General features: G+C 34.9%; 1 protein-coding gene across 1 annotated transcript in view; it reads right to left on the minus strand.

Moving 5' to 3' along the window:
- PLXND1 (plexin D1) overlaps window positions 1-13,883 on the minus strand; it is a 184,086-nt gene that overhangs the window by 157,232 nt on the left and 12,971 nt on the right. The window lies entirely within an intron of this gene.

Consider the following 13,883-nt stretch of genomic DNA (forward strand, 5'->3'; position numbering starts at 1 on the left):
TAGGGCGGTATAGAAATCAAATAAAATAAATAAATAAGTTGAAGACAACCTGTAACTGATTGCTTCTATCAATCTATAATGAGTCATCACTGTGGTTATAAATGAGCATTCACTACACAAAAGCTAGTGAAATCAACCTCCATTCCTTGCGAAAAATAAATAGTTCTCTGCTGTGACTCTTGTCGCTCTGGAAGAGAATTAAAATTCAGATCTTCTCAGAGCCTCCAAAAATAATGTTCTGCTACACTCTGGTTGAATTAGCCAGCAATTATGGAAATTATTGGTGTCATACTTTCATAATCGTTTTGTTTTTATAACAACATTTTGTGGAGCATATTGAAATGTAAACTGCCTCACATTTATAGATTGAGATGGCATACAGGGTTAAATATTGATTTATTTATGTATATATCCTTTATTATTTTTACAATTAACTCAAGGCCGGTGAACATAGCCAACATACCCTCCTCGTATTTTCCCCACAACAACAACAACTTTGTGAGATAAGTTGGGCTGAGAGAAAGGGACTGGCCCAAAGTCACCAAGCTGGCTTTCATGGCTAAGGTTGGACTAGAATTTATGGACTCTCGGTTTCTAGCTTGGTGCCTTAACCACTAGGCCAAATTGACTCTCCAATTTGGCTCATTATATGAAAAGCAAATGACCAACACATTTGAAATTAGATTGCAAATCTAACAGCTAAATGTGTAAGTGTAATATTATAGATAAAAATAAATAAATAATATAAATGTATAATAATATAAATAAATATAATATAAGTAAATAATATTTATAATTGTATTCTGAGAAGAGAAAGCTCTGAATGATTCTTTTGTAATGTTGATTATAACGCAGGTTCTTCAGTATCGATGTTATATTTCCCTATATAATTAAAAACAGTTTGAAAGAAGTAAACTCTTTCTATTGTTATAGCGTTTAGATGAAAATCTAATACAATCATCAATAATTAAAAGCTTGCTTCCATTCTGTATGCATTGTTTTTATAATCAATGCCGAAGGAAAAAAATGACTCTATCATGAAACTAGTATACCTGATTCAAAATACTCGATGTAAGATAGTATATTCTTTCAAGTGATATTATCGAAAGCTATATACAAATACTCTGAATATTACGATTTCATCTGTACAAGTTTAATTTTTTTGTTTAAGATGTGTGAGCCATTTTGCATTTATTCTAAAGTGTATTCTTTTTTGTTGAATTTTTAATGTTGCAATTTAACTTTGCATCTTTGTTTTCTCCTTTTGTCATAGATCACAAATAGTATTCTCTTTAGATGGCTACTATTTCATTCTGAAGAAATTCTGCTGAGCCTATTTAGAGAAATCTCTGCACTTTGACTTCAATTTATTGCAAATTGAGTGGAAATAGAGAGAAAAATAAACTGCATATAGAATGAAAGAAAACTCTTTGAAGTCTGCTCAGTTGAACACATTATTTTAACTATTGTAACATATCCGAAGATTGTGAGCTGAAAAGGCTGTTTCTAGGGCCACACACCATCTATTTTTCATAGAACCTACAGCGTGCTTGCTCCTCTGCTTGTCCATATCAGGTGGATAAATTCTAATCGGAGTAGAAAGTAAAAGTAATCACCAGCAATTTAAATTGCATTGAGAAAGAAATCAGTAATTGGTACAGCTCCTGCAATAGAGATATATGATTGGGCTGACTAAATGTAAACATGAAGGCTTCTATATTTTTCACTAGTTGAATCTTCTGAGTAATATTTGGGGCAGCTTCATGTATAATAACTTGCAATAGTTCAGGTTTGAAGTAATAAGGGTGTAAGGGACAGCAACCAGAACATCTCATTTCAGGATTGTTGTAACATATACCAGTTGGAGCTGGTTAAAATCCCTCCTGTCCATAGCTTCCATTTGCCCCCAATTTTTTTAAAAAATGTCCCTCAAGGAGAGTGCAACCAAAGCTTTTAGACTTTTCCTGGAATTCGATTCTCAATGAACAGCTATTCTATCTTAAGCCTAAACCTATTTCTTCCCACCCAGCCCTCTATAGCTTAAAGACATTGAGTCAAGTTGTGTTCTGAGTGTGGCCTGCTGGGGAGATAATATGCAGCTAGATATCAACAGCTATTGATGATATATTATTATTTATACCATCAGATGGCCTTTCTCAGCACTCTCATGCACATATTAAACTTAGTGGGGAGGCCGCCAGGTCCCAGGAATCTCTCCAGTGACCATGAGTGGGTGGAACTACACAATAACTATAGAACTTTAGGAAATAGATTCACTGAAGAGTAGTACCTCCAATCTTCAATCCTTGTAGACAATTCAAAACGATACTATGGTTTATACTACTGAATACTGCAGATAAAATATCTCACATACCCTGTCCAAATCCCACCACAGATAATTCAAAAGAACGAACAGTGCTCTATCCTATGCCTAGCCTTGAGCAATTATGACTTAAACACCTGAAAGGATTCCAAAAGGAATAAAATTAATATTTTTAGATATTAGCATACCAAATAATCCAGACTTATACATAAACAAAGTTATTATCCTACAAAACTGCAAACTAGTAACTCTCTTTCTTATCCCACCCCACCAGATAGCTGTTGTGAGGAAACTAGGAGGAGGAAGGAGTATTATGCTCGCCTCCTTGAGTTTATTTATTATAAAAAATAATAAAGGCAGGATAAAAATAAAATACATAAAACATATTTCAGGGGGTTAAGGCAAGAAAGGAGACTCCTGTTTTTGTTACAGGACTAGACTGCATTTTTATGTAGGTCACAGAAGAGAACACTTTCCTTTGTGGTCGTTTTCTTGGCTTCTATAATATAAAATAAAAGGAAGGTAACCTTCAATATTAGCACAACTCTTGGTTATTACATGGACATATGAATAGTCTTAATACAAATATATGATGTATTTACAGAATTTACAGACAGCTCTATCCTTCTTAGCCTACTCTACTATTCATGCAATTTCCATCGTTCATATCATTCCTGCTCTCCAGTGGCTATCAGGCAAATGCTTTAGCAAAGGCTGAAAGATGGTATATTTTTAGAGTAAAAACAGATACTACAATTCAGTAATGGCGAGCCTTTTCGGCACTCAGTGGGAGTGTATGTACATGCGCGCATGCAGAAGAGGAGCTGCCCAGGGCACATGCGCATGCCCAAAAATGAACTTCTGGTTTCTGGCCAGCTAGTCTTCCGGGTTTCTGGTGTGCATGCATGCATGACAATCAGTTAGCCAGCGCATATGTTCATGCAGGAAAACGGAAGACCAGCTCTTCCAGTTTCAGGCACTGCCGCATGCACGAAGGCCAGCTGATCATCGCGTATGCATGTGTGCCCGAAACCTGGAAGAGTAATGGGCAATGCCATGCAAGCCAGGCGACATGGCTCCACGTGCCAATTCAGGCACCATTGCCATAGGTTCACTATCATGACTGTAATTATTGGATATAAGCAGGAGAAATGCAGAATTAATAATGACATGTCTTTTACAAATTCATATCAAAAATAATTATCTTGAACATGTGTAAATGAAAAAATATTGGAATGTGAACAACATTTTAGGAAGATGTATTTTTGTCATTTTTTTACAGCAGAATACGCCACTTAATATCATTTAGGCTACAAAGCATTATTTCATGCTAAATTAATTACTGGAGTAAACGAAATGTTTTAAAAGAACCAATAGAAACTCTAATGGCATTTAGCACTTTGTTATTCTTACTAAATCAAAAAAAGAACTGAAGTTTGAGATTGAGAAACAGTAATTTAAAATAGATAAAATATAAAGTCATTAACACTTTTAAGTGCATTAGAAATAATATACTGTATTAACAGTTAAAGTATACCTGACAATTTCAGAAATCAAAATAAATATATCAAAATCAGCATTATTAAGCTTTAATATCTCAGCTGCAGAAAAGAGAACAATTACCTATCCATTAAAATCCCAGGAAATGAATCTTACTTAATTAGTAATGATAATGTTGGATTCAAATTTTTAAGGCCTTTTTCCATTCAATCATATATCAGTCAAGATCTCTTTGGAAAAGGCAAGAAAGTTCTTGTATGCAAAAAACTTCTGAAATCTTTTTGTCTTCTAATTTTGAAACTTTTCATAAATGTTTACAAGCAAAACATAAAAAAATAAGTAAATGTTTTCCAACAAGATGAAGAAAAAGAGAGAAAGTCTCAGATATACAATATAACTTATTGATCTGCTTTATTTTGTTAACCACAATTAAAATTAATCAGTTAAAATTAATCTACAGTTGCCCTAAAAAAATTAAAGTTTCTACTTCTTGCAGTTTTGCCAAATTACGACGTTGACATATATGTATTGGGGAAAAAAGATCTATTCTTCTATTCACAATGTAGAATTATGTTTAAAAGTAAATTATTTTTAAAAATATCTGAAATTTGAAAGAAAATAATACAATAATATATTTAACATTTTAATGAACATTTTTAAAATCTAAATGCTTTGGAAGCTTAAAGCATTATGAAACTATACATATGTATATAGTATCTGTGTGTGTAAAACTATATGTGTCTGTAAAAATAATTATAAATTTGAATTGATTGAAAACTGATCAATATAGTCATTGAATAAATATATTAGTTTTATAATAATATCTTTTCTTGCAAACATTATCACTGCAAAAATTAATACAGAAAACTTAATCTAATTTATTCTAACCAACACTTTGTGATGTTTAGTATGACTGTTAAATTGTTTTCCAGAATTATTTTATCAGTTAAATTGTTATGTATTGTATATAGTGTATAGTTGTCAGTTGAAGATCTCATTCTGGTCCTCTATTGGAGCAGGAAAATACTCTCTCCTAATTGGTTGTTTGATCAGTTTCATATAAAAGGAGCTGTGTCAGCCAGGGAGTGTGGTTGCCTCACAGACAGTATTGAATAAAGAACTGTTAGAAATCACTCCGGATTGTCAGTTTGATAACTCCATGGAATCTGTTGAACAGGAGTCATATGTCCTGCTATATTTAATATAGCATCTATTTTAAAATTCAGACATATTTTGCACCATTTGAGAATTTTCTACATTTTCATCACAGTTAAATCAATGAATGTTATCAGGCAGACACTTGCTGTTTTCAAAGAGCATTAGGAATACATACAGTATCATCTTTGTGTAGCTACAACACAAAGTACCCAAGCAATTAGAGCTATTTGGGAAACATCTATCCTTTCTGAAAAATGTACATCTTTTATATTGCTATCAAACTGGTCAAGTTGATTTTTCCTCATCTTGTGCTAATATAATTCTTCAATCTTATACAGTGAAAACCTTGAACTAAGAGAGTGATGGATTAAAGAACAATAGCCCCTGAAAAAGCTATTACAGTCTAAGTATTATATGTTTAAGAAACAAAATCCTTTGTGTTTCTCTAAAATCACTCTACTCAGAAAATGCGATTTTTCTGCTTATGCTCCTCAGGGACAGAAGTCTTAAGTCAAATCTCCTCTTTCCAAGGGCATTCCACCAATTGAGAAAGCTCAGCTAAAATGTCACTATTGAAATTGTTTGGAATAAGTAATCTGATTTATTCAGACTCTACCCTATTATCCTGATCATATTTTCTTAGCTGTTCTTTTCTCAAGAGAACCCCTTTTTTTTAACCATTCAAGCTGTGTTTCTCATTTATGTTCAGCTCCAGCTTTAGTAATAGACTTCGAGCCTAACTTTCCCAGAGGACAAAATTTTGGATTGACAATAAACTTTGTTTCTTATACTCTTAATACTGCTTCTAATAAACTACATTGGAAGCAGCATGCATAGTTCCCTTCCAAAAAAATAGCCATGTACAAATGAAATCTTTGTAGTCAGTTGATCAGGTTTGCTTATATTTAATCATGTGTTACATTATTTAATAAAATGACATTTTCTCTTATTTTTGTATTATTTATTAATCAAACGTACATAGCTGCCCATATTACATAAAATAATTCTGGCTGGCATACAACAATCCAATTTTTAAAAAGCTAATGAAAACAAAGATATAGAAATATAAACCCCAGGAAAGGGAGAATAAAAATATACACCTCAACAAGGTGGAGTAAGTCTGAGTAAGTCTCTGGTTGCATGAGAGCCACAGGCCTAACAACATATTGATGTCTTAAGGGCTTTTTGGAATAGTAAAAGATCTGATGTAATTTTGAGGGCAATATAGCTCCATAAAGCAGGCTTCATAGTAGAGAAGGGATGTCTCCTAGAACCCACCACATGAAGTTTCCTAACTGAAGGCAGACAAGAAGCAATGGAGGAAACTAATCAAGGAGAAAAGCAACCTAGAACTAAGGAGAAATTTCATGACAGTTAGAACAATTAATCAGCGGAACGACTTGCCTCCAGAAGTTGTGGATGCTCCAACACTGGAGGTTTTCAAAAAGAGATTGGACAATCATTAGTCTGAAATGATATAGGGTTTCCTGCTTAAGCAGGGGTTTGGACTAGAAGACCTCCAAGGTCTCTTCCAACTCAGTTATTCTGTTATTCTGATGATAACTGCAACATGCTATTCTGCCAGATCTAATGGGATGAGATGATGTAACCAGAGACCCTCAGATAACTCAGTCATATGTCACGAAGGAGTTGAAAACCAGCATCTTAAATTGGACCCAGAAGAAAACTGGCAATCAATCCAGCTTGCAGAGCAGAGATATAACATGCCTTACTCTAGGAGCGCACATAATTGCCCGCACTGCTGCATGCTGTACCAGCTGAAACTGCCAATACTCTTCAAGGGCAACCCCATGTAAAGTGCACTGCGGTAATCAAATCTGGAGGTGACCAGGGCATCAGTGACTGTGAGTAGGGCCTTTCAATCCAGGAATGGGTGCAAATGGAGCAGAAGATGAAGCTGTGCCCTCCTAGCCACAACTGCCACATGCTCCTCAAACAGGTGTTGTGAATTCCTAGACACATACTGTATCTTCCCTTCTAATCTTGTACAGCCAACAGAAATATATAAATCAAGATTTCATTTTTGTTCAAACTGTCAGAAAGGTGGGATAATCCCCAAATTCAGTAATACCTGGTGAGACACATGGATGTTGGCTGACAATAACTGGTTGGATTGTTCCTTCTGCTGCCTTTATCATATGTTATTTTCTTTTGTAATTCAAGTAGCATTGCCAACAAATTAAATATTTTGAACAAATGGACTACTCATGGTAGAAAGATAAATGATAAAGATCAAATATATTTGGACATGAGATGAGAATGTTTTTGAGAGGCACCTTTTCAGTTGTCAATCTCAAGCAGCTCTTCAGTTTCGTGAGGAGTGGAGGGAAATGAGGTGAGTGGAAAGTTGCCAAGGGTGTCATTGCAAAAGTCAAAACTGTCATGACCAAGTGCTATTAAGAGCTGATGTTTTGTATGACACCCACGGTCAGATTCCAGTTCGATGACTATAATAAATTTAAATAAATAAATAAAATTGTAATCTATGCAGTGGTAACAGAGTGGCAATTTATATAAATTCATATTTATACAATTATTTTCTAATAAATCTCACTTCCCAAGCTTTAACATAAAAGTAAACAAACTTTTGAAGATGAATGGGAAGGTAAGGAGTCATATTTTATTTCGGGAGGAGATAAGGAGCACAGTTGCCAGAATAATAATGTTTAGGGAATAGGACCATATCTTACATTTAGATGAACTAGACTTGTCTCTTTTTTTCCCCCTTTTGTACAGTTTGTGATGAGTACAGTGAGTGCATGTTCTGTCTCAAGCTGACAGGGCTAACAAAAATTGAATGGGTGATCAAAAATGAGGAATTATATCTAGTCACTTTTAAATAAATCAATTGGCATTCCTCAAAATTCTTCACAAAATCAAATACATTAAACCCAATGTATGTTTTGAACCATAATTTTATAGCCTGAAAGAAATACATAAGTGACAAATGTTACATGTATAATTTTTTCCCTAAGTTTAGAACATTCAAACCAGTCAAAAGCAATTACAGAAACATTTTTTTACCAAACTACTATATATAAATTAAAATATTTGAATGAATACAGTTCTTATCATTAAGATGTATATTAAGTATTCCAAATTAAGGCCTTCTTAATTATGAGGACCCAGATTGTTGGGGCAATAGGCTGACTCTTTAAACCGCTTAGAGAGGGCTGTAAAGCACTGTGAAGCAGTATATAAGTCTAAGTGCTATTGCTGTTCTAGAGTATTATTATTTTTATGTCAGGACCAATACAGATTTTAAAAATAAGAAATAATTTAAAGATTCCTGACTAGATTCTCGTTATCATTTTTTTCCAGACATGATTTCTGTTAGATCAGGCGCAGGAACAGAAGACGTGACCAGCTCGATACATGTAACAGCTTTATTTACAATGTAACAAGTAAAGAAGACTGCTGACGCGCTGCCGGAGCTCTCCTTATATTCGCTCCCGGCAGACGCACCGCCCCTAGACAGGGATTCAAATCTCCCGCCCGATGGCTGGCAGCCAATCAGGGCGGATGTCCTTATAAGGACATAACAATTTCTGTGTCTTTTGTTCCTCATAAAGGAACAAATAAGAGAAAAATATGTTCATATGTTGTTCAGTATTGCTTCATCAGGGGCAATTTATGCTGTTTATTTTAAAAATCAAGTGACCCTTTTTCTTTTTTTAGCCACAGTTGAGCAAGGATAAATAATTTCTAAGTGAGAATAATATTGAGCATCTTTGCATTCACACTTGTCAATGTAAAATAACACTTAATGCACCTGACAGATTCTAGTAAATAAAAGGTATAGATTCTAGTAAATGAAAGGTATGATATTATGCTACAATAAATGTGTTAATCTTTAGGTACTCTAGAATTTTTGAGAAACCTTTCTTTGATACATGGATGTCTCCTATCTAATGTAGAAGGTTCCTTCTTAAAAAATAAAGGAGGAATTGCAGATGGCTAAGAAGCCAATTAAAATGTCAAATCAGGGCCCAGCATAGATATAACCATGGAATCTATGATCTGAGTCTTTGATGTAGATTCCTTGGTATAACCTCTAAATACACAAGAATTACAGCTCGTGAGGAAGTAAGGAAAGAAATGAGAGGGAAGGAAGTGCTCTGTAGGAATAAAATCAGGTCAATCATGTGATCGACCCAATTCTTAACCATCTTGGCATACAACCATAATGGGCAACTCCATTACAGTTGATGACTGCCTGTATACTATGATTGAGGACTGCCTGTATACTATGATTGTTCGATCTTTTGACTTGCCTGGGCCACACTGATTGAAGACGAAGAGCATATAAAATATAAAATTTAGTTAATGTTTATAAATCATATAATAATGTTGAAGTTTTCCAACTAACATTACTGTCCAGGGCTGTGGGCCTGCAAGCTGCTCATGCCTGCTGTATACAAAACCACATTATGAGTTATTTTAATAGGTCAGTCAGGCTTCTGGTCTTTATTAATTTGGGATTACTCCCTTTCATGAGTCATTGGGATTTATTTTTGAAGTGACATGCCTAAAATTGCACTATTAGTCAGGTTCAATCATTCCTTTATTGTTAAATGCCAAGTACCAATGTGTAAATTATCTACTTTGCTAAAATAAATCCCTTATGCATAATTTAGTATCTAAAGAATGCTGGAATTAATTATTTGGTTTTGTCAGAACTCTTATCTGACAACTCAACTGAACCTATAACACTTATATATAGAATAGATTGATTTAAGGTTCAGTGAACTTCAAGACTGGATGGTGGTCAGAGTCAGAATATCTGTATTCAGTATGCTATAAGTCCGTGATAGTTAACCTATGGCATGCACGCCACAGGTGGCACACGGAGCAATTTCAGCGGGCATGCAAGCCATTGCCCTAAGTCAGCTCCCCTGCACATCTGCGTGCGCCTCCTGCCGGCCAGTTGATTTTTGGGCCTCTGTCATGCATGCGGGAGATACGCGCGCATGCCCATGGTCCCCTGCCCCTCCTAGGAGTTTCCATGAGGCCCGTTTTGGATGCCAGGTAAGTACAGGGCTCGCGCGGAGGCTCTGGGAGGGCGGAAAACAGGCCTACCAGAAGTCCAGAAACAGGCTATTTCCGGCCTCCGGAGGGCCTCTGGAGGGCCTTCAGAGGGCCAGGGGTGACCATTTTCGCCTCCGGAGCCTGTGGAGGGCAAAAAATGGGCCTACCATAAGTCCTGAAATGGGCCGTTTCCAGGCTCTGGAGGCTTCAGGGAGGCCTGCTAGGCCCAAAACAGGGCGCGGGGGTCATGCGCACATGTGTGGGGGGTGGGGGAGTGTGGGGGTCACATGCACCTCCACAGGGGGCGGGGCAGCACAGTGGGGATTGCGCATGCATGCTCAGGGGGACGGATCGTGCATGGAGGGCATTGAATCATTGGTGTGGGCATGCTCACGTACGCTATTGCATACAGACACTTTTGGAACTCGAGGAAAAAAAGGTTAGCCATCACTGCTATAAGTAGTATAACTTCATGCAAAAACAATTAGTCCATGGAACTACATTTTAAAGAAAGTTTCAAGCAGTTAAATTCTGTAAAGATAAAGTAAGTTGCAAATAAATGTTACTTCAATTGGAAAGTAGACTTTTAATTGTAATACCACAAGTGCTATTACATTTCTTTTCCTCTTGGGATAATTTTGTAGTATTCAAAGTCAAAACCAGCATATTTCATGCAAAAAAGCACATACTGCAAAATCTATTTCTCTAAGAAGTTGGAAATAAAAACAACTTTTCAACTTATTGGATTCTTAGAAGGCCTAAGTTAAACATGAATAAATTAAACAAGCAGTTCTGAAACATTCTGATCTCGTGACCCCTTCACATTTTTAAAAATGATTGAGGACTCCAAAGAGCTTGGTTTATGTGGGTTATATCTATCAATATTTACTGAATTAGAAATTAAAACTGAGAAATTTTAAAATATATTTATTTGACTTTGCAGACTCCCCTGAAAGGGTCTTGGGACTTCCAGGGATCGGGGAGACTTCCAGTTTGAGAAGCACTGCATTAAATTAAATCAAACAGAAAGAACTAGTAGAATTTTCTACTGTGGCACTGTAAGTTGTTCAACACAAAATTTTCAATGAACTTCGCAAATTGAATTATTTAACCAGAACATGAAAAAGCAGCATTTTAAAAGCTCCAAGTATAAATTTCAAATCTCTTCTCAAAAAATACCCCCCACTAGAATCTATACTATGATCTGATATTATTTTCATAGATTACTGATTTTGTACTTTGCTCAAAGAGAGCACAGCTATCAAAACCCAGTATTACAGTTTTAAGATTAATTCTTATATTGAGTAAAAGCAAAGACCATTTTTTCCCAATAAAAAAAGAATGGAAAACAAAGAATAGCACTACACAACAGTGGGGTTGCTTCTTGCCTCCTGAACAATTATTTTTATTTTATTAAAAATTTTATGCCCCCATCTCCCGTACAAGGTGACTCTGGTCAGCTTATCTGACGAATTATTTGAAACAAAATAAATAATATCTTTGATAAATTCCTTAGGGACAAATCACACTAATTATAAAGAAATTTATATTCAGTTTGGTGAATTCTATAGAAATTATATTTTACACGTGTGTCAGAGAGATTTTTAAAAAATATAATATGTAAATCTTTCAGGATTTCCCACTGTGTCAGGAACATGACCAAAATTACTTCATCCATTCTTGTTAGATGTTCGGGTTTGAACCAAGGCTAAGATTGTGCAGTTCTTAAAAGAGAAAAATTTGACAGAAACGTGGCCAGGTTCAGCTCCGTGGTAATTGTCATTAGAAGTCAATGGGCTTAATCATGTCCTAAGACTGGATTGGCTAGTTACTTTTACAGAGCTAAAATGACAATTTCTTATTACTTTTATTATATTATTTGGATGCATACAGTGGCTATGCCTTGTTTGTTTCCATGTGTTTTTAAATTAATTTTAAAATTTAAGCAATTTTATTGTTATGTATACATTTTTAAAAAATATTTATGTTTGACTGCAAATAAATAAATGGATTTCTCAAGAAATTTCTGATTTATAGTCAGGAGTAATGGTTGCATCTCTTATATCTCAAGAAATCTATATTACTGATATGATAAAATCTGGAAAGGTTTATCTAAACCAGATAAATTAATTATACAATGGTATAAAAAATAAAGGAGAAAATAGTTGTTATATTTCTTTAAATAATTCATAAGACATTTGTAAAATAAAAACCTGCCAGTTTCATACTTTGCAGCTTTTATCATTGTAACTTTGAAGATGCAAAGATCCTCTTCAGTTAATAAGTTACTGCCCAATATCCCTCTTAGATTTTGATGCTATGATTTTAAAAGGTTTTTTAAAAAAGGGTTTCAAGGTTTCTGGTTAATGTAGTAGCCTTTTATGCTGATACACATGAATCTGTCATGTTAGCTTCAATGGATGCAGAAAAAGCTTTTGATATGGTTTAAATCATGTCTTTAGTACAACGGTTGCATAAATTAAGATTTCTTATATAATTTATTTCATGTATTATAATTTAGTATCTTAATCCTTTTCCTCATGTAAGGAAATTATTAATAGGATTATTTCATTAATAATTAAAACGAAACACAGAATTCATCAAGGATGTTTTTTATCACATGTAATTTTTAATGTAATATTGGAAGTTCTAGCATGTCTACTAAGACAAAATCATAAAATTAAAGGAATTGATTTATTGGAATTTGAATATATGTCATTATGTATTTCAAGGTTTTTTTTAATGATTATCAATAAGCTTTATTTCAATTTGATTAAGCAGTAGAGTTGAATGGTAAATATTCTGATAAATTAGTAAATTGGTGGGTGTTAAATATATGAAGGACCTTTGCATCAAGACTCATATATATTTTGAGAGGGATGTCTATGTTGCTTCCACTTAAATAATTTAAACAGACTGATAAGTTAATGGTTAATTTTTTTGAAGGAGAAAATACCCAGGTTGTTTGATGTTAAAGTTATGCTTTTCTCACTATGGTGGTTTGGTATTGGTTTGATGATTATGATGTTATCCATTCAGTTGTGTCCGACTCTTGGTGATTCTATGGGCCAGTTCTCTCCACATCTTCCAATCTTGCACTATTTCTTTGGGTGTCCAGCCACTATGTTCTTTGATGGCAAACTCTTCCAAACATAATTGCTTTCTCCAATGAATTCTGCCACGTGACATGGCCAAAATAAGTCAGACACAGTTTTGTGATTTTGCCTTCTGGTGACATGTCTGGTGTTATGTGCTCCAGTATTTGCTTGTTAGTCACCTTTGCTGTCCAAGGAATATGCAGGACCCTTCTCCGGTTTAAGCAAATCCATCTTCTTCCTGTTTTGCTTTTTTTAAGGTCCAACTTTCACAACCATAGGCAGTTACAGGAAACACAATAGAGTAAACTAACCTGTATTTGGTTGCCAGGCTGATGTCCTTACTTTTCCATATTGGCTCATGTGCATCATTCCTGTGTGACACAGTGCAATCCGATGTTTTATTTCTGCATTCACCGCTATCTGCGATCCTAGGAAAGTGAATTTTTCCACACATTCTATCTCTTCATCAGCTTCTATTTTGATGTTTCCCTTCTTTGCAGTGGTCACGAGCTTGATCTTTCTGATGTTCAAATAGAGACCAAAATTCTAACTTTCTTCTTTAATTTTTTTGATCAGCTGTTCAGGCCTTCTTTGGTTTCTGAGAGTAGGGTTATATCATCAGCATATTGAAAATTGTTGATGTTACTTCCACCAATCTTTACCCCAATTTTTGATTCTTCAGGATCTAGCTTCCTCATGATCATTTTGGCATACAGGTCGAATAAGAAAGAGGAGAGAATGCAACCTTGTTGCCG

The sequence above is a fragment of the Pituophis catenifer genome, unplaced genomic scaffold (assembly GCF_029215685.1).
Source record: "Pituophis catenifer annectens isolate HBS135680 unplaced genomic scaffold, rPitCat1.0.hap2 SCAF_2, whole genome shotgun sequence".
Taxonomy (NCBI): domain Eukaryota; kingdom Metazoa; phylum Chordata; class Lepidosauria; order Squamata; family Colubridae; genus Pituophis; species Pituophis catenifer.